The following is a 23532-nucleotide window of genomic DNA, read 5'->3' on the forward strand; positions in this document are numbered from 1 at the left end:
CCAGGGACAAAAGAGTGGCCTACACCACTTGGGGCCCAATTAATGACTACTCTTGTGGAGACTGGGGACTCTGGCAGGTGGGAGCGGTTAAATAGAGGCTCTCCGTAGGGCCTCGCAGCTTCCTCTTTTGCTATCTATACGGTCCTTTCCAGCGGTGACCTTCTAGGAGTCTCAGAAGCCCCAGGAAGGGAGAAGTGTAATTGTGGGGGAGGGAGGGAGTAGTGCAGAGACAACCAGTCAGGGTTCTGCCTGGAAGGTCAGGGGGCTGAGCTCTGGCACCAGAGACCTTTAAGAAACAAAAGGAACTGAGAAAGCAGCCAGGAGTCTGCTCAGCCTGGAGTTCCTGGAATTCTGCTTTGTGGGTGAGCTTCCCGTGGCAGCCAAGGGCCCTTCTGATGAACAGGACATGAGAATGGGAGGTGAGGAGGGTGGGTAGAGAAGTGGCTGGGCCTGCCAGCTCTCCTGGGCACTGCCAGCTCCCCAGACTGGCTTCAGATTTCCTCCAGGAGCTGAGCTGAGATTCCTGGGAATCTCAGCCACTTGAGTGAGTGGCTGCCTGCCTGCTGAGCAGAGGTTGGGCGAGTCTACAAGTCAGGTTCTCTTCCCACCCAGGATCAAGCTATCTGCCCACCTGGTCTGGAGTAGGCAACAAAACTAAGGCCACGATCTCTGGAAAGCCATCTCTAAAACATGAACTTTACCTAGGAGGGAACAACTGGCCCCACAGCCATTTTTATTAATATGATTAGGTGATTGCCACCTTGGAAGGCACTGTGAGCCTGGCCTGGGCTGCAGGACTGATGGATTTCAGTAAAAGGCAGGAGAAGAAGGGATCAGGAGCAGGAGGCGGGAGCCAGGGAACACCAGCAGGGGTGGGATTCTTACGAACTTGGGGTCGGAACCACTCCTGAGGTTGCAGACAAATCCAGGGATCCCATTTCCTCCCTCTACCCACTGTTAGTGCAGGTGAAATCTTGCTAAAATAAAAATCAAGGGTAGCCTTGGTATACATCGACTTCTCATACTATGTCACAATCGTTCACACGATTATGTGAACGATTCTAACCTGTGAGGTCCTGGGGGATGGAGGCCTGGATTAGACTCACCTCTGGACACCAGCGTCCCGCACTGGGCTTGGCACAGGGGAAGGGCTCAATAGGTATTACATGAACGAGTGAAGGAGCCTGACTGGGTCCTCCCCATATGCCAGGCCCACCCAGGGGGAGCCACCAGCAAGGGCAGTTGATTGGGATGGAGGTGTGGATGCACCTGTCTGGCGGCTGCTTTCTTCGTTTTCACTGCTCATAGCTTCCTCCTCCTCCTCCTCTCCCTGGAGCTGCCCTGGTCTCTAAATGCTTAGATAAGGTGGTTTATTCATCCATTCACCAAATGTTTACTGGGCACCTGCTGTGACAGGCCCTGGGTTCTGCATGATTGGGAATGAGGCCTACACATTTCCTGCCTCCTCCAGTTCCCAGTCTAGTGTCATTAAATAATTACAGCAAGTAGTGACAAACACTGTGACTTGGTAGGTCGCATAGAGCTGGGGTGATGGTATAACTTATTATCCTAACTGGGACGCCTTTTGGGAGTAAAAGTGCTGGTTGCCAGTTGAGTTCCCCAGGAAGCAGATTCTGAAATGGAGATTAGTGTGCAGAAAGTTGATTAGGAGGCCTTGGGGATCAACACCTGTGAAAAGGAAGGGACCAAAGCAAGACTGAGCAGAGGGAGATGTTGGGATGTGATGGAGTCTCAACGAAGGCCTCAGCCAACCCCACGGGGCACCTTCGGCTGACATGGGCCTTCAGCTTCATCTCTGGTTGGCGTGAGGAGGCCTGGCCTTCATACCATTGTGTCGATGAGTCACTGGATACTGGCTACCTCTGGAAGGAGGTATGACCTTGGGTGAGGCTGTTCTCAGTTGAGACAGTCTTCAAAGAAGGTTGACAGCTGCAGGCGTCTTCCCATTGCTGATAGCCAAGGATTTGGGTGGCGCTTCCCAGCATCTGCCACAGAAGCACGTTGATAATTATGTCCAGGTAATAGGCGTTTGCCAGGACTGGCTCAAGTACCTACAGCAAGAGCACCGGGCTGGGAGTTTCAGCTGGAATCCTGCACAAATGTGGGGTGGCAGAAAGCTCCCAGCAATAGGAACAAGCCCAGGGCTTGCTCAACCTGCAACCTCTTCATGGCTAGCTCTCCTCCTTTCTCTCACCTGTTTCCTTTTTTTTTTTTTTAAACAGGTTCTCGCTCTGTTGCCCAGGCTGGAGTGCAGTGGTGCCATCATGGCTCACTGCAGCCTCAAACTCCTGAGTTCAAGGGATCCTCTCAATTCAGCCTCCCGAGTAGCTGGGACTACAGGTGTGCATCACCATACCCAGCTAATTGTTTGATTTTTTTTTAGAGGCGGGATCTCACTATGTTGCCCAGGCTGGTTTCAAACTCCTGGGCTCAAGTGATCTTCCTGCCTTGGCTTCCCCAAGTTCTGGGATTATAGGTGTGCATCACCATGCCTGGCTTCTTTGCTTTATAGAACCAGTCGTGGCTATCACATGCTACATCACCTACTTCATATGCATTCTATCACCCATTTTCCATGCATTCTATTCTTTAATTTGTGGTGAGGTGGGTATAATTATTATTCTCACCCCATACGTCCAAACTATCAGGCAGTCCTTTCACTGTTACTTCCAAAACAGAGCCCAACCATTCCCTTTCTCTGTCTTCAACACCTCCGTCTTGGTGCAAACCACCACCATCTCTCTCTTAACTGCTGACATTGTTTTGAATTTGAACCCAGGTAGCCAACAGCATGGATCTGCTGAAAAGGCAGAGACAGCAGTAAAACAACAGCGGAGACAGACCACAGACGGAGACCCAGGTAGAGCACATACACTGAGAAAACTCCAGGGAAGCCAAAAGCATGGCATCTGAACCAAGAGATGAGCACATGAGCTGAAAGCTCAGGATATTCCCTCTTCAGAACAACACTGAAAGCAGGGGAGCACAGGGGTTAACAGCATGGCCTCTGGGCCAGAGCGCCTGGGTTTCTGTAACCTTGGGTCAGCTTCTTGATGTCTCTATGCCTCAGTTTCCTTGTCTGTAAAACAGGGGTGATGATAATAGAACTATCATAAGGTGTTTTAGGAGAAGTAATCAGTCGCCATGCGTAAGGCATTTAGAGCTGTGCTCTGCCAGGGTTAGCTGCAGGTATTACCCTGGAAGCTACCATCTTGGTCCACATTCAGTGTGGCCAATGTGGCTGTTAGCACTCCTTGTCTGCTCCCATCTCCAACACCTTAGCCCCATGTGGAGTCATTTATTCATTCAACAAGTATTTCTTGAGCACCTACTCATGTATCAGGCACTGAACTCTTGTTTTATTTTCCTATATCCCAAAAGTCGCTGAGCTTAAGGGCAGGCTGACCTAGGCTTGCTTTCTGTTGGACAGGGGAGGCTCCATTCCCCATCATTTCTTGTTCATGCTCAAGGTCATCCGGATGAAAAGCCAGCTTCTGTGTGACTCAGCTGCCTGTTGTTCTCCCTTTTGGATCTCTGGCTGCTGGGTCTGAGTCCTTGGGTTTAGAGTGAGCAGGAGAATGACCCCTAGGCCCTCCTCTCAGACCCCAGGGGGCTCAGCGGGAAAGGAGGTTAAGCGGTTTACTTGGGCCCTTTGCAGGACGGGGCCCTGCCCCCTCTGGTGGGTGCCTCCTCCACGTGGATCCTCCCTTGGCCATGGCCTCATGTACTCCTGGCCTGAGCCTCCTTTTCTGGGGTGGCCGCTCTCCATCTCAGGAAAGGGCCTGGAAGGGATGAGGGAGGAGTTCACAGGAGAGAGAAGAGGGCAGAGGCAAGTGGAAGAAAAGAGAGAGGCCAAGTCAGGCAAGAGGGGTTGAGAGGGAGGAGGGGGAGAGGATGCTGATGATGACATTGGACATGATTGATTAATGCACGCCTTAATTCCTAGGAGGTCAGAGCTGTTATTATCCCCACTCTACAGTGGAGGCTGAGGCAAAGTGGGTTATGAAACTTGCCCAAAGCCTTGGAGCTGGTAACTGGCAGAGCTGGAATTTGAACTTGAATAGTTTGACTCCACCTCCCCAGAAGGCTGCAGAATTCCCGAAAGGCATCCTGAGGTGTGCAATGAATCGTGTTGAATGGACGGTGGGGTGTGTTTTTGTGTGTTGGTGGGGCAGGGGGAGGCTGAAGGCTCTGAGTTGGCTCTTTTTTTTCTTAAGAGTCAGTGTCATGGCTGGGCACGGTGGCTCACGCCTGTAATCCCAGCCCTTTGGGAAGCCAAGGCGGGTGGATCACTTGAGGTCAGGAGTTCGAGACCAGCCTGGCCAACATGGTGAAACCCCGTCCCTACTAAAATAAAAATATTAGCCAGGCGTGGTAGTGCAGGCCTGTAGTCCCAGCTACTCGGGAGGCTGAGGCAGGAGAATCACTTGAACCTGGAACATAGAGGTTACAGTGAGCTGAGATTGGGCCACTGCACTCCAGCCTGGGTGACAGAGTGAGACTCCGTCTCAATAAAATAAATAAAATAAAATAAAATAAAATAAAATAAAATAAAATCAGGGTCTTGCTCTATCACCCAGGCGGGTGTGATCATAGCTCACTGCAGCCTGGAACTCCTGGCCTCAAGTGATCCTCTCACCTCAGCCTCCACAGTCGCTGGAATTACAGATATAATCCCTGGTGTCTTTTGGCCCCTTCTGGTGAAGCATCTTATCTTCCCCATGAAGTAATCTCTCATGCACTTGGGTCAGGATCCTATGATCCTCCCACCAAACCTGTATTCACCAGGTTCTGAGACAGCACTGTCCACAGCAGCAGTGTGAGGAGGGAGGTGGCTGTGGTGTGGGCCCAGGCCTGACACTGGTCATTTGCTATCCCTGTGATCACAGGTGAGGCATTCGGCCTCATTTTCCTCAGTCACAAAATAGAAATAAGAAGTCCATCCTCATAAGGCCATGATGAAGCTGAAACTGCACAGGGGAAGGGCCTGGCACAGGGCAGGGGTGCGGTAAACAGACGCAGTTGTGATTCTTGCAGCTCCTGTCACCAGCCTCACTGCTTGGTGGCTGGCAGAGCCCTTCCCACCCCACTCGCAGTCTGGCTTAGATCCCTGGAGCAGGTAGGCAGGCACTTGCAGAAGCCCGCTCACTGTTTCACAGATGAGCAAATTGAAGTTCTGGAGGTCAGAGAGAACAAGGAGGCCTTGCAGAGGTGTGTGAGGATCTGCCGGAGTCTGCGGGGGTGTCAGGAGGAGAGGGCCCTCTGGGTGGACAGTGGGGGCTCAGGGGCCCAGAGCAGCTTCCCTGCTCCTCCCTTAGCTGCTGAGTTCATCTACACGGCTGGGATCTGTTGGCCCACAAATGGCCCCCATGTCCCTTTCCAGCAGCCTGACCTCGTCCACTTGGAGAAAAACAGGAAGCTGGGCACTGCCAGGAATCAGAACACTCCCTTCCTCAGCTCTGGGCTGCAAGGATGCTGGGATGGCAGGGGGCTCTGGGAGAAGAACCTGGGACAGGGTGTGGGGTGGGGACTCTGTAGGCTAAGCCGGGGTGACTGGGCTGCCCTCGGGGCTTTGGCTCAGTCGGCTGGACTTGGTCTGGCCTGGCCTTGCTGAGCCAGACCCGGGGCTGGGAGGCAGCGGTGAGGTGGGGAGGCAGAGAAGGAGCTCCTGACTTTTCTCTCCCATGTGGAGACAGAGCCCTGGGGCACCAGAGCCACATCCGCCTTTTGCGTTCGTGGGCCCCTTAGGCCTCCACAGAAAAATATTAAAAAGTATATTATGCAACTGTGTTGGTATAAAGATGAATATAACCCAAGCTGGATTCATGATTATATGTTGATTATTATTCTGTTCAACATTTCTTCTGATTATAAAATAAAATTAAAACATTTTCAGCCAGACACCGTGGCTCACGCCTGTAATTCCAACACTTTGGGAGGCCAAGGCAGGTGGATTGCTTGAGCCCAGGAATTCAAGACCAGCCTGGGCAACATGGCAAAACCCTATTTCTACAAGAAAATGCAAAACTTAGCCAGGTGTGATGGCACAATCCTGTAGTCTCAGACTCGGGAGGCTGAGGTGGGAGGATCACCGGAGCTCGGGGTGTTGGAGGGTGCACTGAGCTGCAATTGCACTGCTCCACTCCAGCCTGGGCGACAAAATGAGATCCTGTCTCAAAAAAAAACCACCAACAACAACATTTTCACGGGGCCTCAAAAGTGTCAGTGTGCCTCCTGTGTCTAATGGAGAATTTGGCCCCGTGGGGGGAATATTTTAACGCTTTCGTATCCTGCAGGAGCCATGTACTCCCACACAGCCATGCAGCACGGCCATTAGCACCCAGGGGAATGCCAACTCAGCCTAGAAACTGAACCTCCCCAAGCCCCAGTTTCCTCTTCTGTAGAATGGGATAACGAAAATGCTTGCCTGCTGGTGCTTTCTTTTGTTTTGTTTTGAGATGGAGTCTCCCTCTGTCTCCCAGGCTGGAGTGCAGTGGCATGATCTTGGCTCACTGCAACCTCCACCTCCCAAGTTTAAGCGATTCTCCTGCCTCAGGCTGCCAAATAGCTGGGACTACAGGTACACGCCACCATGCCTGGCTAAGTTTTGTATTTTTAGCAGAAATGGGGTTTCACCATATTGGCCAGGCTGGTCTTGAACTCCTGACCCCAAGTGAGGCTCCTGCCTTGGCCTCCTGAAGTGCTGGGATTACAGGCGTGAGCCACCGCGCCCGGCCCTCATGCTCTTTTGAGATGATCCCATGAAAAGTATCAGGCCCAGGGCCTGACCCAGATAACCCCTGACTGTTTTCACTATGTATGCGAGCCTCAGATGCTGGCAGAGACCCCAACAGCAGCAGGGTGCCTAGCTTTGGGCCTTACGGACATTTCCAGGACTGCCACACCTTTCACTTCTTTCTCCTCTCCTACCTGTCCCTCTTGGACTCCTGCTCAGGGTCAGACCCAAGGCAGTCATGAATCTAATACATCATGTTAGTCTAGTTCACAAGCCACTTTGGCTCCACGACTCCATCAGTCCTCACAACTACCCCATGAGGGTTGTTTCGTGTGATTCTTCACCCCATTCTCCCAGAGAGTATACCAGCCATCAGAAAGGTTAGGTACCTGTCCAAGGTAACACAGCTAGAAAGGACAGAGCTGGGAAAAGCGTTTAGATCTGTCAAGCCTACCCTCAGTTGGCAATGTTACATCTGACACCCCAAAATGTTCATGCCAGTCAGTGTGTGTGTGTGCGTGTGTGTGTGTGTGTTTGTGTGATGGTTCTTGTGACAAGGTAGGTGACAAGGACTGGAGTGACTCTGGAAGTCTCAGGACCTGTCTGGGATGTGCTGACTGGTGGTTCACAGGGGTCCCTGGGCATCTGGGCTCCTGGCTTTGCCCTGCTTAGGGCTAGGGTGGGATCTGGTCCCTGCCTCCTTGGCTCTACTGCAGCTGCACCCTCCTTCCTGTGCCCCTGGTCCTCCTCACTGGCTGTCTCAGTGGCAACAGAACCAAAGGAGCAAAGTGGTTTAAGATAACCCCGCCACTTTACATCAGAGCTCTAGGGTCATCCTTACTTTTTACTTTTTTTTTTTTTTTGAGACAAAGTCTCACTCTGTCACCCAGGCTGGAGTGGAGTAGCGTGATCTTGGCTCACTGTAACCTTGGCCTCCTGCGTTCAAGCGATTCTCCTTCCTCAGTCTACCCATTAGCTGTGATTACAGGCATGCACCACCATGCCCAGGTAATTTTTTTTGTATTTTTAGTAGAGACAGGGTTTTACCATGTTGGCCAGGCTAGTCTGGAACTCCTGACCTCAAATGATCCGCCTGCCTTGGCCTCTCAAAGTGCTGGGATTGTAGGTGTGAGCCACAACTTTTTTAAGTTGTTTGTTTGTTTGTTTGTTTGTTTGAGACAGGGTCTCACTCTGTTTCCCAGGCTGGAGTGTAATGGCCCGATCATAGCTCACTGCAGCCTTGACACTTGGGCTCAAGCGATCCTCCCACCTCAGTCTCCTGAGTAGATGGGACTACAGGTGTGTGCCACCATGCCCGGAATTTTTAATTTTTAAAACTTTTAGTAGAGAAGGGGTTTTGCCATGTTGCCCAGGCTGGTCTCAAACTCCTGGCCTCAAGCCATCCTCCTACCTCAGCCTCCCAAAGTGCTAGGATTAACAGGCGTGAGCCACTGCAACGGGTGTAATTTTTTTTTTTTTTTTTTTTTTTTTGAGACGGAGTCTCGCTCTGTCGCCCAGGCTGGAGTGCAGTGGCCAGATCTCAGCTCACTGCAAGCTCCGCCTCCCGGGTTTACGCCATTCTCCTGCCTCAGCCTCCCGAGTAGCTGGGACTACAGGGGCCCGCCACCTCGCCCGGCTAGTTTTTTATATTTTTTTAGTAGAGACGGGGTTTCACCGGGTTAGCCAGGATGGTCTCGATCTCCTAACCTCGTGATCTGCCCATCTCAGCCTCCCAAAGTGCTGGGATTACAGGCTTGAGCCACCGCGCCCGGCCTAACGGGTGTAATTTTAAAGTTTGTATTGGAAAACAATTTACCATCTTCAAATATACATTATCTCATAAATAGAAATATAGTGAGAAGCTGGTATTCAAGTTAGATTCCAGTAAAGAAGATTTAGGCTTAGGGGGAAGAAGGATTCGTAGCCCATGAGTATTATTTAAGCACAGAAACTGATGACTGTGTACTGTGTAGTGCATGGAGAACCCTTTTTAAAGAACTTCCAGGACAGACTGAATTTCTCTCTGGCAGGGATGGTTTGGGTTAAGGTTTTAACTTCTGTGCTGTTTCTGATTAAAATCTTCCAGCGCCTCTGGCTGAGTTAGACCTCTCTGATCTCTTGTTACTTTGTTATTTCCTAAGAATCTGAGCTGGAGCTGGATGACAAATACAGTCCTCTGCCCCATCTGCCATGGAACTGGGGGATGACCCCTCCTTTGCCAGAGGAGGATGGGAGCTTGTGGGGTGCTAAGACTGACAGTGGATCCACCCAGCGGGAGAGTCTATTAATGACTCGACTTGGATCCTGTCAGGGCTCTGCCTGTGCTCTCGCTCTGGGGCATCCTGTGGCTCTCCCAGTAGGGGTGGAGGGGGCGCGGCTGGACGCTTGCTCAAGGCCCTCCCCATCCCAGCAGGGTCTTGCCCCCTTGACTCCTGAAGGTAAGCTGGCTCCTTCTCCAGGCCTCCCCTCCGCACTTTGTGCCACTCTGCTGAAGCAGACTCCGCGGTTCCTCGCAGCTCCAGCCTCCCGCTGGCCTCCTCCACGGCCCTCTGCATCTGAAGATGCACCGCATCCGGGTGCGAGTCTCCAAATCGAGTCCATCGGCACAGTGGGTTGTAAGCTCCCTGAAGGCTGAGACTCACCCTGCTCTGCTCACCACACTATGCCCAGCTCAGCCAGCCCACAAGAGGAACCCAAGAAATATTTGCTGAACCCATTATTGTATGGATTAATATTGTAATGTAATAAAATAATGGATTCCACAAATAATTCCTGGAAGACGGGTGTGGAAGTCACACGGACCTGGGTTAATGTTCCATCTCAGCAAGCTGCTCAGCCTGAGTCCCTCAGGCTTGTTACCTTCAAAGTGGGGGTAATCATTCCACTGGGCCCACGGGGCAGCTGTGGGGAAACTGAGGCAGTGCACATGCACCACTTAGTAGAATGCCGGGCAGGGCACAGTACACGCTGAAGGGATAGGAGCCACTATGAGGAGACTCCCTCTTGTGCTGGGATGGTGAGGGTGAGGGCCCAGGATCCATCATACAGGCAGATGCACAGTGAGCAGAACGCGTGTGAGGCAGGGGGCCCGATGTGCCTTGGGATGGCAGGAAATAATTCATCCCTGCTGTTGACACTGGCTAAAATCATATCAGATGGGTCAGAGAATATACCCTAGTGGTTAGCTATGGAGGTTGGCAAGAGAGGGGATGCGGCTAGCACAGGAAGAGGGGAGAGGAAGAGAGGGACACCAGCCAGGCAGACCAGGCAGGGTAGGTAAATCAAGCAATCCTCCCATCTTGGCCTCTCAAAGTCCTGGGATTATAGTTGTGAGCCACTGTGCCCAGCCTTGTCAGATTCTTTCCTGCCTTCCTAGGAGGGTGGGGAGCACAGCAGAGGGCTAGGCCCTGGGGGTGGGTAGGGAAAGAGAGAGAGACTCTGGCATCGACACCCAGATCCTAACCCCAGCTTTGCCACCATGTGAATATGGACAAATCACCCTCTTTCTCACCCTCGGTCTCAGCTCCTCCTCTGTGCAGACACACTGACAGCCACAAGTGGACTTATCTCCCGGCTACAGCAGGGAATTGGCCTCCAGTCAGAAGTAGGATAGGGAACAAGCATGGTGGTTTTGGTGTCATGGATTCAAATCCCAGCTAGGTGACTCTGCTCACCTCACCTGCCTTTCAGTTTCCATGACCTGCTATATAGCAGAGTGGTTAGGAGAACAGACTCTAGAGCCCAACCCAAGGTTAATCCCTGTTCTGCCACTGACTGTGGGAACACAGGCAAGGCACTTCACTCTGGGCCTCAGTTTACCAGTCTCTTCAATGGGGATGGGTATAATCATCCTCTTCTCATAGGGATATTGTGAGAGTTAAAGGAGGTAATTAACATAAAACCCTTAGAACAGTGCTTGGTGCAGGTGAGGGTCATGTTACTACACGTCGCTGAATATAAGACACTGTCTGTGATAAGATGCATTACACTTTTAAAGATGTTAAAATGCAAAAGCGTGCACCCCTATAATTGAGGAAGTAAGGCATAATTTTGAGATACTGCATAGAAAACATCACTGTAAACTCTAAAATAATAGGCAAAATCCTAAAGTTCTTGGGTGTTTTTTGTGTGCCAGGCACTGTGTCAGGGCCTTACAAGCATTGTCCCATTCAACCCTATAATAACCCTATGAGGGAGGTTATGGAATCATCTTCACTTTACAGATGATTAAGTGATTTGCCCAAGATCACACAGCTTTGTCTACATAAATGGTGGGCATTCATCACCACAACCACAACTATCCCACCCCTTTTTGGCTTCATCGGGTTTAGAATGTTTTTTGTTTGTTTATTTGAGACGGAGTCTCACTCTGTTGCCCAGACTGGAATGCAGTGGCATGATCTTGGCTCAGTGCAACCTCTGCCTCCCGAGTTCAAGTGATTCTGCTGCCTCAGCCTCCCAAGCAGCTAGGACTACAGGCGTGCACCACCATACATTAATACATTAATTTTTGTATTTCTAGTAGAGTAGGGGGTTTCAGCACGTTGGCCAGGCTGGTCTTGAACTCCTGACCTTGTGATCTGCCTGCCTCGGCCTCCCAAAGTGCTGGAATTATAGGCAAGAGCCACCGTGCCCGACCTAGAATGGTTTTACTCCATGGTTCTGGAACTTGGCTGCTTGTTGGAATCACTAGGGAGCTTTAAGAAATCCTGAGACTGGGCAAGATAGTGAGACCCCATCTCTACAAAAAAATAAACAACAACAAATTAGCCCGGTGTGGTGGCTTGTGCCTGTAGTCCTAACTACTTGGGAGGGTGAGGTGGGAGGATCTCTTGAGCCCAGGAAGTCAAGGCTGCAGGGAGCCGTGATAGTGCCACTGCACTCCAACCTGAAGTCTGGGGCTCCACCTCAGAGATTTATATGTAATTGGTCTGGGGTGTGGTCTGCACATTTGGGATTTTAAAAATGACCCCCGTTTCAATAGCAGACAGGTGCTTCACACACACACACGCACACACACACACACGAAACAAAAAAATGACCCCCAGTGATTCTACTGTGCAGTCTGGAGTGAGAACTTCTGTTTTACTCCAGGTATGACTTCAGTATCCTCCTAACTTCTCACCAGTTGCTCCCTCCCTGCCTGAAATCCTTTTGACACAACCCAAAGACTTTCATAGCTCAATAGAGATAAATTAGTTAAAATTCAGAGACTGGTTGAGGAGAGAAAATGGCTGAATCTCATTCCTACACATGTTCCATTGGGCAGCTGTAAGATTCTTTCCTTTTTTTTCTACTTTTTCTTTTAAATAGAGATGGGGTCTCGCTATGTTGGCAAGGCTGGTCTTGAACTCCTGGCCTCAAGTGATCCTCCCATCTTGGCCTCTCAAAGTGCTGGGATTATAGGTGTGAGCCACTGCTCCCAGCCTTGTCAGATTCTTTCCTGCCCTCCTAGAAGGTTGGGGAGCAGAGCGGAGGGGCTGGACCCTGGAGGTCGGTAGGGAAAGAGAAAGAGGATCTGGCAACAACGCCCAGATCCTAACCCGAGCTTTGCCACTGTGTGAACATGGACCAATCACCCCCTCTCTCACCCTAGGTCTCAGCTCCGGCTCTGTGAAATGATATTCATTTGAGAGCCAGCATCCTAGAGCTAGGGACACAGTCGCTAAGAACCTGCCTTCCAGCAACCCTCAAGGCCACACATCCGGGTAGCTTCCCTGGGGTCTAGCTTGCCCTGCCTTCTGAAGTTTATTTGTTCAACACAATCGAGTTATTACAAAGCTTAATTCCCAGAAGATATCACTGTACTTTTGAGCTTATGAAGCAACTCAAAGTAAATTTATGAGGTGTTGACAAGTAGAGGCCGTGGGGAACCAGCTTTTTGTTGCATAGAGAATAATCTTCTGTAGTCAGCTGGAGGCTTATCTTCAGTTAGATGTCGTCTAAGAGAAAACATTTCCTCTTTTGAGCAGATCAACGTGGAGCCTCTGTAATAATTCTTTTGCACACTTATTTAAAGGGAACCCTGTTCTGATTCCTGTGGTTACCGATTAATTGACGAGGCTTTTATAGTTCTTGGAATAAAGAAGAAATGGAAATTCCAAGGAAGAGAGAGACCTATAAAGTCCTTTTAATGAGATACATGAGTGGGTAGTGGTGAAGTAAGGGAGTGTCCTGGAACCAGCCTGAAGGGTGGGCCCAGGAAGCTGTTCCTACTCTTGGCTTTCAGAGTTTTGTGTTTTTTTTCTTTTTTCCCCAAAGTCATGGCTGAAGGCCTCCCAGCTGTGGAGCTTAATCAGCCCCGATGATTGCATAAATCACAAACATCTAGCACTAGCCCAATCAGGCCCAAACCCAGCTTTTTTGAATGTTAGAACTTGCACATTTGAGGTCAAGTTCTGTTGGACACAGAGAGGAAGGGTATTAGGAAAAGGACAAACTTTTTCCAGAAACTCTTTGGCACCCAGCCTCCCTCCCCCCGAGTCAGATTTGGGAGCACATCCAAAGCAAGGCACCCACACAAAGACCAGGGACGCTTTCGAGATGAGATCCAGCCCCTTGTCTGCCCACAGGCATTGACTGAGTCTCCTTGTGCTTGGTGGGTTAGATGCTTGAGCAGGAGCTGGGAGGTAAGTCAACTTGGCATCATTTCTGTGCACTAAGGGAGGTGAATAATCCTGTGTTCCATGTATTGTGCCTGGGTTGGGAGTTAAGAGGTGAGAGAGGGCTGCCCCTCCTTTGGAGCAGTTTCTGCAGGAGAGACAGACCAGCTGCCTGGCTGCTCTGCTGCCCCACCCAGACAGACCCGGGCTCTTGGTTCCACTCATGATGAGTATTAAGCACCCCCTACACCATTGTATCCCTTCCTTATTCCACTGGCTGCCAATGCGCTATCTTGTTGACCCAGCCTCCAAATAATTTATCTTGATTATGGACTTTTGGCACCTCCTGAAATTTTGCTCTCGAGGCAAGCGCCTAACTCAGCTAATCCTAATGAAAGCCCCGATAAACATCTGACTGATGGCGACACATACAAAAGCAGCTTCAAGCCACAGTGCGTGAGTGCTTAGAGAAAAAGCCCCATGAGACTCCAGAGGGACATGTGCGTAATTCTGGGGCAGTGCTTCCCAAAGCATATGCTGTGAAACATCAATCCTATGAGGTGTTTCTCCAAAAGGTAAGAGATTTTTGTGGACAAATAATTTTGGGAAACAATGCATACTGTAGCTTCCACCTTAGATATTCATTATGGACATGAACATGCTAAAAGCTCAGACTCCTGGGTGAAGAAACATCACTTTTCTAGTCCATCCTCTTTGGCTGCTTAGCTGGGTCAGCTTGGGCAAGTCTATCAATGTTTCTTAAAGGGAAATGAGAGAGTGCTCATCTCAGAATCTCTTATGGGTGCTTGTTAGAGAGTACTGGCCAGTCGTGGTGGCTCACGCCTGTAATCCCAGCACTTTGGGAGGCTGAAGCGGGTGGATCACCTTAGGTCAGGAGTTTGAGACCAGCCTGGCCAACATGGCGAAAGCCTGTCTCTACTAAAAGTACAAAAATTAGCTGGGCATGGTGATACTCAGGAGGCTGAGGCAGGCGAATCGCTTGAACCTGGAAGGCAGAGATTGCAGTGAGCCAAGATCATGCCATTGCACTCCAGCCTGGACGACAGAGTGAGACTCCATCTCAAGAAAAAAAAAGGGAAATAGAGGGTACCCAGCCTGCTGTAGACTTTCTGAATCAGAGTCTCCGGAGCCCAGGAACCAGGAATTTGTTCTGAACAGTGCCCAGCTGATGGTGATGCATGTTCCACCTGAGAACAGCAGATAAACTTTGCAGGGCTTTGGCTGTTTCTGAGTGTTGTAAATATCAAGATATAAGTTTGACCAACAGTTTAGTCCAAAAGAAACTTAGGCACTTCCCAACTCATTATTTGAGGCCTGATACCAAAACCAGGCAAAGACAACACAAAAAAGAGAAAACTACAGACCAATATATGTTATGAATATAGATGCAGTCTATGGTACAGAGTGAGGCTTTGTCTAATTAAAAATAAGAAAAATTTATACTGGAAGTGCTAGCCAGAGTGGTCAGGCAAGAGAAACAAACAAAAGGCATCCAAATTGGAAAAGAGGAAGTCAAACTATCACAGTTTTCTGGTGATATGATCGTATACCTAGAAAACCCTAAAGACTCATTGAAAAGGCTCCTAGATCTGATAAACGAATTGAGTAAAGTGTCAGGTTACAGAATCAATGTGCACAAATCAGTAGCACTGCTATACACTAACGACGGCCAAGCTGAGAGTCAAATGAAGAAATCAATCCCTTTCAACAGCTGCAATCAATCAATCAATCAATCAGTTAAAATACCTAGGAACAGACTTTACCAAGGAGGTGAAAGATCTCTACAAGGAAAACTACAGAACATTGCTGAAAGAAATCACAGATGACACAAACAAATGGAAACACATCTTATGCTCGTGGATGGGAAGAATCAGTATTGTGAAAATGTCCATACCACCCAAAGCAATCTACAGATTCAATGCAATTCCCATCAAAACATCATCATAATTTTTCACAGAACTAGAAAAAACAATCCTAAAATTCACATGGAACCAAAAAAGGGCCCAAATAGCCAAAGCAATGCTAAGCATTACTGGACTTCAAATTACACTACAAGGCTACAGTTACCAAAACAGTATGGTACTGATATAAAAATAGGCACATAGACCAATGGAACAGATAGAGAACCCAGACAAAAAACTAAATACAGCCAAATGATCTTCAACAAAGCATACAAAAACATTAACTGGGGAAAGGACACCCTATTAAATAAATAGTGCTGGGAAAACTGGCAAGCCACATGTAGAATAATGAAACTGGATCCTCATCTCTCACCTTATAAAAACATCAACTCAAGATGGATCAAAGACGTAAATCTGAGACCTAAAACTATAAACATTTTAGGAGATAACATTGGAAAAACTCTGCTAGACATTGGCATAGGCAAAGAATTCATGACTAAGACTCCAAAAGCAAATGCAACAAAAGCAAAAATAAATAAATGGAACCTAATTAAACTAAAAAGCTTCTGCGCAGCAAAGGAAATAATCAGCAGAATGAACAGACAACCCACAGAATGGGGGAAATATTTGCAAACTATGACTCCAACAAAGGGCTAATATCCAGAATCAACAAGGAACTCAAACAAATCAGCAAGAAAAAAAATCAAATAATTCCATCAAAAATTGGGCAATGGACATGAACAGACATTTCTCAAAAGAAGATATACAAATGGCCAACAAGCATATGAAAAAATGCTCAACATCAGTGGGAAATGCAAATTAAAACCATAATAAGATACCACTTTACTCCAGCAAGAATGGTCATAATTAAAAAGTCAAAAAAAATAGATATTGGTGTGAATGTGATGAAAAGGAAACACTTTTAAACTGCTGGTGGGGATGCAAATTAGTACAACTTCTATGGAGAACAGTATGGAGATTCCTTGAAGAACTAAAAGTAGATCTACTTTTTGATCCAGCAATCCCACTACTGGGTATCTACCCAGAGGAAAAGAAATCATTATATGAAAAAATCACATACGTGTTTATAGCAGCATGATTCACGATTGCAAACATATGGAACCAACCTAAGTGCTTATCGACTAATGAGTGGATAAAGAAAACGTGGTATATATGCACAATGGAATACTACTACTAAAAAGTATTAATATTTTTTGCTCCAGTAAAGGTACTAATTAGTAAAGGTACTAATATTTTGTTCCTTAAAAAGGAACAAAATAATATATTTTGCAGTATTTTGGATGGAGCTGGAGGCCATTATTATAAGTGAAGTAATTCAGGAAGTAATTCAGGAATTCAGGTTCTCACCAAAAGTGGGAGCTAAGCTATGAGGATGCAAAGACATACAAAATGATATAATGGACTTTGGGAACTCGGGAGGCAGAGATTGGGAGGAGGGTGAGGGATAAAAGACTACGTATTGGGTACAGTGTACACTGCTTGGGTGATGAGTGCACTAAAATCTCAGAATTCACTACTATAGAAGTCATTCATGTAACCACTTGTACCGTAAAAGCTACTGAAACACTTGTACCTTAAAAGCTATTGAATTTTTTTTCTTTTCTTTTTTTTTTCCCTGAGACAGTGTCTCGCTCTGCCGCCCAGGTTGGAGTACAGTGGCACGATCTCGGCTCACTGCAAGCTCTGCCTCCCGGGTTCACATCATTCTCCTGCCTCAGCCTCCCGAGTAGCTGGGACTACAGGAGCCCACCACCACGCCCGGCTATTTTTTGTATTTTTAGTAGAGATGAGGTTTCACCTTGTTAGCCAGGATGGTCTCGATCTCCTGACCTCGTGATCTGCCCGCCTCAGCCTCCCAAAGTGCTGGAATTACAGGCTTGAGCCACCGTGCCTGGCCTGAAATTTTTTTTAAATAAGAAAAATTTAAAATATAAAAATAAAAACAAAATACCAACCACCAATTCCAACAGCATATCAAAAGGATTATACGCCATGACAGAGTGGGATTTATTTTAGGAATGCAAAGTTGGTTGAATAAAAAAAATCAATGAATATAGTACATTGTATCAATAGGATAAAAGACAAACATCATGTATCAATCCACACAGAAAAAGCATTTAACAAAATCCAACACCCCTTTACGATAAAAATAATCAACAAACTAAGACTAGTAAAGAACTCAGTTTGATAAAAGGCATAGACAAAAAACTCACAGCTAACATCATATTTAATGGTGAAAGACTGGATGCTTTTCCCCCTAAGAACAGGAACAAAACAAGGATATCCACTCTTGCTGTTCACCATTGTACTGAAGGTTCTAGCCAGGGCAGTTAGGGAAGAAAATGTAATAAAAGACATCCAGATTGGAAAGGAATAAGTAAAACTGTCAATATTCTCAAATGACATGGTCTTTTATATAGAAAATCCATTTTAAAAAAACTATTAGAACTAATAAGCAAGTTCAGCAAAGTTGTAGGATTTAAAAAATCAGTTGTACATCTGTACACTTACATTGAATAATCTGAAAATGAAATTTAAAAATGATCCTATTTGTAGGAACATCAAAAATAATAAGGTACTTAGGAATAAATTTAACAAAAAGGTACAAACCTTATACTTTTGAAAAATACAAAATGTTGTTGAAAGAAATTAAAGAAGTTCTAAATAAATACAAAGATATCCCGTATTTGTGGATTGGAAGACTTAATGTTGTTAAGATGACGTTACTTCCAAAATGTATCTATAGATTCAATGTAGTCCATATCAAAATATCAGTTGGCCTCTTATCAGGAATCAATAAACTGATTATGAAATTCATATGAAAACAAGGGATCCAGAATAGGCAAAACAATCTTGAAAAAGGAGAACAAAATTGAAGAACTCACACGTGCCAATTTCAAAACTTACTACAAAGCTACAGTAATCTAGACAGTGTGGTGCTGGCATAAGGATAGACATATCCATCGGTGAAATAGAATCAAGAATTCAGAAATACCTTTGTGATCAGCTAATTTTTGGCATGGATGCCAAAACAATTCAATGGGGAAAGAATTTCAACAAATGGTGTTGGGACAACTGAATAGCCACAAACACAAAAAATTAAGTTGCCTCTCTACCTCACATTATATTTAAAAAAAATTACAAGTGGATGAAAGACCTAAAACTATAAAACTCTTTAGAAGAAAACGTGGGGTTAATCTTTATGACCTTGGATTAGGCAATGGTTTCTTAGATATGATAATAAAAGCACAAGCAACAGCAATAAAAAATAGATAAGACAGACTTCATCAAAATTGAAAATGTTAGTGCTTCAAAGGACACCATCAAGAAAGTGAAAGGCAATCCACAGAACAGGAGAAAATATCTGCAAATCATGTATCTGATAAAGGCCTGGTATCCAGAGTATATAAAGAACTCTTACAACTCAATAAAAAATAACCTGATTTAAAAATGAGTAAACGATCTAAATAGACGTTTCCCCACAGAAGACATGCAGAGGGCCAATAAACTTGTGAAAAGATGCTCACCGTCATTAGCCATCAGGGAAATGTAAATTAAAACCATAATGAAATATCATTTCACGCCTACTAGGATGACTGAGATTAAAAAGACCAAAACAGGCAGTAACAACTATTGGCAAGGATGTGGGGGAGAAAACGTGATGATGGGAATATAGAACAGTGCATCTGCTTTGGGAAACAGACTGGCAGCTCCTCAAAAGGTTAAGCACAGAGTTGTATGATCCAGCAATTTCACTCCAAGTTATGTACCTATCCAAGATAACTACAAGCGTACAGACGCAAGAACGCTTGCATGTGAATGTTCATAGCAGTATTATTCATAACAGCCAAAGAAGGCGGACACAACCCAAATGCCCATCAACTGATGAATGGATGAGTAACGTGATAGAGCTATACAAGGCTGTTATTTTAGTCTTGCAAAGGAATGAAGTCTTGATACATGCTATGGCCTGGGTTAACCTTGAAAACAGCATGCTAAGTGAAAGAAGCCAGGCACAAAAGGCCATGTACTGTATAATCCCATTTATTTGAAATGTTCAGAAGAAGTAAAAATCCATAGAGATGTAAAGTAGATTAATGATAGCTTAGGGTTGAAGTGAGGGTTGGGGAAATGCGGGATGACAGCTAAAGGGTATGGGGTTTCATTTTCAGGCGATAAAAATGTTCTAAAACTGATTGTAGTAATGGTTGCCCAACTCTGTGAATATACTAAAAATCATTGAATTGTACACTTTATATTTGATTTAATTTTAATTTTTTGGGGGAGAATCTTATTCTGTTGCCCAGGTTGGAGTACAGCAGGGTGATCATGGCTCACTGCAGCTTCAACCTCCTAGGCTCAAGCAATTCTTCCACCTCAGTCTCCCAAGTAGCTAGGACTACAGGCATGCGCCACCACACCAGGCTAGTGTTTTAAATGGGTTTTTTTTTTTTTTTTGAGATGGAGTCTCACTCTGTCGCCCAGGCTGGAGTGCAGTGGCACGATCTCGGCTCACTGCAACCTCTGCCTCCTGGGTTCAAGCGATTCTCCTGCCTCACCCTCCTGAGTAGCTGGGATTACAGGCGCCTACCATCACGCCCAGCTAATTTTTGTATTTTTAGTAGAGATGGGATTTCACCATATTGGTCAGGCTGGTCCTGAACTCTTGACCTCAAGTGATCCACCCACCTCCGCCTCCCAAAGTGCTGGAATTACAGGCGTGAGCCACCGTGCCTTGCCTAATGTTTCGAATTTTTTGTAGAGATGGGGTCTCATTATGTTGCCCAGGTTTATCTTGAACTCTTGGCCTCAAACGATCCTCCTGCCTCAGCCTCCCAAATTGCTGGGATTACAGGCATGAGCCACTGTGCCCAGTCGAACTGTACACTGTAGATGGGTGAATTGTATGGTATGTGAATTCTATCTCAATAAAACTGTCAGAAAAGAAACCCAGGGATGGAGCTCCAGTTGCACCCCCTGACCAATAAAGCTTATCAGCCTCCTCACACCCAGAAGGAGACGGAGCATGACTCATCACCTCCACCTCTCGCTTCCTCTTCCCTCCTCAGTGTGTTTCCCCTTGGCTTCCCCATCTCACACGTGACCACACTTATTCACAGAACAAAGGAATCCTGGCCGCTAACCTTAGGCTGGTGCTCAGCGTGGCTCCTCCGTCTTCTAGAGTGATGCTTCTGGCTAATTTTCAAGATCTCATTCACCCCAACAAGCATTTACTTAGAACCTATGTTCTGCAAAGCACTTGAAGAAAATAAGTACAACCATTGCCCTCAAGTTGCTTTCAGCCTAGTAGGAGAGATAAGATCTATCACTGAAGATTCGGTTGACATAAGAACAAACCCCAAATAGCAATGGCTTAAATGAGATAGAACTTACTTCACTTACACAAAATAGAAGCCTGGAAGTAGGTAGTCCTAGGCTGGTTCTGTATTTCCTTGGCATCACTGGGAATCCAGGCTCTTTATGTCTCTCTGTGTCGTCCTAGCACGTGATTTTCCTGGGCCAAGATGGCTGTTGAAGTGGGTTGAAGAATGAATGAGGGCTGGGTGTGGTGGCTCACATCTGTAATCCCAGCACTTTGGGAGGCCAAGGTGGGCGGATCACGAGGTCAGAAGTTTGAGACCAGCCTGGCCAACATGGCGAAACCCCACCTCTACTAAAACAAAAACAAAAACAAAAAAATTAACCGGAGGTGGTGGCGTGCACCTGTAGTCCCACCTACTTGGGAGGCTGAGGCAGGAGAACTGCTTGAACCCGGGAGGCGGAGGCTGCAGTGAGCCGAGATCACACCACTGCACACCAGCCTGGGTGACAGAGTGAGAGACTCTGTCTCAAAAAAAAAAAAAAAAAGAGAAAGAATAATAATGAATGGAAACTGAGGCAGAGGGAGCAAAGCAATGACACAGTAGTTGCATGTGCACATGCGTCAGGAGAGGAATTTTAAAAGATGGAAGATAGTAGAGGCAAGTGAAATATGTTTTTTTTTTTTTTTTGACCGGGTTTCACTCTATCGCCCAGGCTGGAGTACAGTGGTGCGATCTCAGCTCACTGAAACCTCTGCCTCCTGGGCTCAAGCGATTCTCCTCCTCAGCCCCCCAGGTAACTGGGATTACAGGCACGCTTCACCACGCCCGGCTCATTTTAATTTTATTTCTATTTTTTATTTTTTGTATTTTTTAGTAGAGACAAGGTTTCACCATGTTGGCCAAGCTGGTCTGAACTCCTGAGCTGAAGTGATCCACCGCCTCGGCCTCCCAAAGTGCTGGGATTACGGGCATGACCACCGCGCCCAGCCGAAACATCTAATTCAGAGACAGAGACTGGTGATGGCAGGGGAGGGAGAATGTCTTAGGAGTCCAATCAGTTCTTAAGGAGGTGAGAGGAGACAGTGTCTACTGCACTTGTGGAGCAAATGGCCTTGGAGAGGAGCAGGGATACGCTTCCAGTTGTCACAAGGAGGAGAACATGGCACCGATGGAGAGGTGGGAAGGAAAGGGCATTCCGGAGAGGGACAGGTTCTGTTTTTTAATTAAAGGTGGCCTTCCTGCCTTCCTGCCTGCCTGCTTCCTGCCTTCCCCTCTCACTCTTTCCTTCAACAAGCATTTATTAAGCACCTACTGCATGCCATGGCACTGCTCTAGACACTGAGACTATAGCAGCAAATAAACAGACAAAATCCCCTATCTCCCTGGAGCACACATTCTGTTGGGTGGAGAGTGTCAGCTAATAAAATGAATAAGTCAGTTTTATCGATGTTAGAAGGTGGCCAACGCTACAGAGAAAAATAAAGCAAGCAAGAAGGTGGGGCGTTTTGGTGAGAAAAAGAGAACAAGAGAAGGATTATGGACGAAAAGCAGTGGGGTGGCCGGATTAGAGCTCTCCTCACACTCAGAACACTGGCACAGTGGGGAATGAGAGCCAGAGGGCCAGAGGGAAGGGTGACGGTGTCCAAGTGTGGGATCCTGAAATCAGGATGTTGGGGGTGGGACAAGGTCTAGAGTGTGCCACGCAAATGGGTGGCAGAGTTGGAGTGGAGCAGAAGGTCTTTGGAGGTGAGGAGGTCAAATGACTGAGAAGCCAGGGTATTGAAGTTCAGACATGTGGATGGTGAGGTCGCAAGAATATTGACAGGGTGTGGGGCTGGAGTGGAGACAGTGCCTGGAGCTAAAGTCCACCATGAACAAGGAGGTTGGGCAGGAGGCAGATGGATGCACTGGGGAGAGGTACAGAGTGGTTTAGCCAGTTAGTGTGCACTTCAGAGGAACTAGGGTTTTTTTTTTTTGAGGCAGAGTCCTGCTCTGTCACCCAGGCTGCCTGGCGAGCAGTGGCGTGATCTTGGCTCACTGAAACCTCCGCCTCCCGGGTTCAAGCTAAGATTACAGGTGTGCGCCATCCTGCCCGGCTAATTTTTGTATTTTCAGTAGAGATGGGGGTTTCACCATTTTGGCCCGGCCAGTCTCTAACTCCTGACCTTAGGTGATCCACCCGCCTCCACCTCCCAAAGTGTTGGGATTACAGGTGTGAGCCACTGCGCCAGGCCAGAACTAGGGTTTTCGAAGAAGGAAGGGAAAGGACTTGGAAAGAGTAGTAGGGAGTAAGAAACACACCTGCCCCTCTTATCTCCTGGCTCTGAGGATCTTGGAATAGGAGAGAAACAATAGCTTCCTCTGAGCCAGGAGGAAGTATCTCAGGGACTTGCTTGGTTTCCATCAGGGCCAGGAAGTAGGGAGAAATTTCCAGAAGAGGTTGAGAGTAGAGTAGAGTGGAAGTTCCAGAGAGCCCAGCGGGAGGGCTTGGGAAGATGAGAAGAGGGCTTGGGCAGCCTGGAATGAGTGTCTGATAATGGTGGATCAATGGCTTCTTCCAGTAAACAAGGATGCAGGCCTGATGGGGTGGTTTCAGTGTTTTTTTTTTTTTCTTTTCTTTTCTTTTTTTTTTTTTTAGACAGAGTCTCGCTGTGTTTCCCAGGCTATAGTGCAGTGGTGTGATCTTGGCTCACTGCAACCTCTGCCTCCCAGGTTCAAGTGATTCTCCTGCCTCGGCCTCCTGAGTAGCTGAGATTACATGTGTGTGCCACCATGACCGGCTAATTTTTTTTTTTTTTTTTGGTATTTTTAGTAGAGATGGGGTTTACACCATATTGGTCAGGCTGGTCTCGAACTCCTGACCTCGTGATCTGCCCATCTTGGCTTCCCAAAGTGCTAGGATTACA

At 47.2% G+C, this 23532-nt stretch overlaps 1 long non-coding RNA gene across 1 annotated transcript in view; it reads left to right on the forward strand.

Moving 5' to 3' along the window:
* The first annotated feature begins 292 nt into the window (after positions 1-292).
* Positions 293-23532, forward strand: part of LOC144335796 (uncharacterized) — a 29894-nt gene continuing 6654 nt past the window's right edge. Inside the window, exon 1 of the long non-coding RNA XR_013406976.1 lies at positions 293-362. This is a non-coding gene — a long non-coding RNA (uncharacterized LOC144335796). The remainder of the gene's footprint in view (positions 363-23532) is intronic.

The sequence above is a fragment of the Macaca mulatta genome, chromosome 16 (genome assembly GCF_049350105.2).
Source record: "Macaca mulatta isolate MMU2019108-1 chromosome 16, T2T-MMU8v2.0, whole genome shotgun sequence".
NCBI classification, from domain to species: Eukaryota; Metazoa; Chordata; class Mammalia; order Primates; family Cercopithecidae; genus Macaca; species Macaca mulatta.